The sequence below is a fragment of the Pteronotus mesoamericanus genome, unplaced genomic scaffold (genome assembly GCF_021234165.1).
Source record: "Pteronotus mesoamericanus isolate MK-2021 breed Mesoamerican mustached bat unplaced genomic scaffold, CSHL_Meso_final contig_2, whole genome shotgun sequence".
Lineage (NCBI taxonomy): Eukaryota > Metazoa > Chordata > Mammalia > Chiroptera > Mormoopidae > Pteronotus > Pteronotus mesoamericanus.
This window is the reverse complement of record NW_026555084.1, coordinates 11,967,601-11,970,166: the sequence shown is the minus strand read 5'-3', so window position 1 is coordinate 11,970,166 and position 2,566 is coordinate 11,967,601.

The following is a 2,566-nucleotide window of genomic DNA, read 5'->3' as shown; positions in this document are numbered from 1 at the left end:
TTGACTTCTCTTAGTAAGGGGTGGAGTGGGAATTCAAGCCCAGGCAATTATATGCCTCTAACCAAACATCAACAATGCCACATTTGCACGCGGCACAGTAGCTTCTTTTCCCCACTTATGCTTCCCCTTCTCATCCTGCCTGCATTGCGCTGCCCGACCTGGCCCTGCACGCGTTCCCTCGCCTCAGGGGAGGTCGGACCCTCCAGGCTTCTGTGCTCCCATCAGCCACCTCCAGGCGTGTTGGGAGACAGAGGGGTTTGCAACTCCCTGCAACCCTATCCAGCCAGACTCGACCAAGACGCCCGTGTAGAGAGGAGCACCGAGGTGGTGATGAGACCACCACCCTCCGTGGACCGGGGAGAGAGACGTCCTGTGCCCCGCCCCTGAGCTCAGCACTCGTAAGGGCATAGCCAAAACAAAAGGTTGTGCGGCCGGTCTTGAGGGTAGCTGGGGAGAGCTGCTGGGCCTGAAGGAGTCACTTGCAAAGGCACAGGGGTATCTTGCGGCAGCTTGTGTGGACCTAAACCCTCTCCCCGCATCGCGGCTCCCAGATGCTCCTCCGCCGTGAACTTGGGCGCGATCCCCCTGCGATGCTTGTCTACACGCTCACATCGGGAGCCAGGGTGGGAATAGAGCCGGCGGCACAGTATCGACTGAAAACAAGTTTCTGCCATCTTGGCAGAATAGGAGCTCAAAATAGAAGTTTAGCTGAGTTGTAAAAAATAAGAGAAATTGTGCGATCTGGGAATCATAGTCTTGACACATACTGAGCTCATTCTCTCACAGCAAACAGCAAGCTAAGTGGGGCTCCCCAGGACCCCTTTAAGTCTCCAGTCATCCGGCGGCATTTAGTTAAGCAGTCCATCCCCTCCACCCTCCTTCGGCAAAACAGCGTATTTCCCTAGTAACAGGTTAGGCGGCTGGAATTTGGCTTGTGTCTGCCACTAGGTGGGGTTGTCAATTGCAGAATACTTGGGGGCTTGCTGGGACAGGTTGGAGATCATAGGATAGACTGGTTACAATGACAAGAAGTGAAGGGTGACTGACTTGCTTGGTGCTCAGAAATTGCACTCTCTTCTTCCCCTGTCAGAGCATTTCTTACTCTTTATTTTGCTAAACTGGGTTTTGAAAATTACAACAGTAATGTGACTTTGCATGAAGTTCAGGAGTTTATCAATTTAACCCATTATCATTTCATTCCTCAGAGAGACTCCCTGGTGACAGTCTGGTCTGTATCCTCTCTGATTTTTTACCCTTTGACTTTAAAGTGTTTTGGGTTTTTTTTTAAATCCTCGCCGAAAGATATATTTATTGATTTTAGAGAGAAAGGAAGGGGGAGAGAGAAACAACATCGATGTGAAAGAGAAACATCAGTCAGTTGACTCCCATACATGCCCTGAGTGGGGATTTAATCCACAATTTAAGTATGTGCTCCGACCAGGAATCGAACCCATGATCTTTCGGTGTATGGGACAATGCTCCAACCAACTGAGCCACACCAGCTAGGGCTACTTTGACTTTAAATCCATACTCATATATGTGCCCATATGTGCCTCTGTAGGTATCGCTAGCTACATGCCCTTACATATAGATGTGTGTAATATATATATTGTTTGCCAACTTACTTGTTTTTGCTTAGTGTATTTTATAAATATTTTTCCAACTCAGTACAGATAGAGCTATCTCATATATTTATTGACATAATACTCTATTGTATAAATGTACTGTAATTTTTAAAACTATATTCCTCTTTCTCCCTTACTCCCCCCTTTTCTTGCTGTTACTAACAATGTTAAAATGAATATTTAAAAAATATTTTTAGATCTATAATTTTATGCCCTTGCTTTAGTGTCTGATATTTTAGTTGAGTTTGTTTTGTTTTACTTTTGCATCTGCTGGGTTTTAAGTGATGCCCATTTAAAATTTTTATAGCTACGGCTAGAATTGCTCTTCATAAAATCTGTACTATTTGCAACTCCCAACAACAGAGTTGCAAAGAGCAATGTTTCTAAATTCTGCCCTGTACTTCCGTGTGTAAGATCCGTGTTACCCTGCAGGCTGTAAGACCCCTGAGGGCAGGAGTCTGCCTGCCTGGCCGCAGCTGAGTCCTAGCACTTAGCATGGCCTCTGGCCAACCTAGGTGCTCAGTGAGTATTTGTTGAGTAAAAGAAAAGGTGTAGAATGAATACCTGCCAAGGCCTCATTCTTAGAGGGATGCCTGGGAAAATTTTAAAAGAAGAACTTTGACAAGAAAAATATTCAGGCTTGGAGGATCATAATTGTCTAAATTCACTTGGTAAAAAAAAAAAAGTTGTTTCATCCCAAAATTTGAATTTGTTGCTTTGGCTTGATAGTAACGCAAAGAGAAGAAAGCCCTTCGGCTTCTCCAGGTGTGCCGGGGCTGGGTAGGTGTCTGCGTGGGCGGGGCGCCTGTGGGCGGCTGGCCACCCCACTGCGGGCTCCCAGGCAATCCCCTCATAGCGGATTACCTGGATCGTTCGTCCTGCTGAGTGTAAGACACATTGCCAATGCATGGCTTGGTTCCTGTGGCTGCGTGGCACTGAGT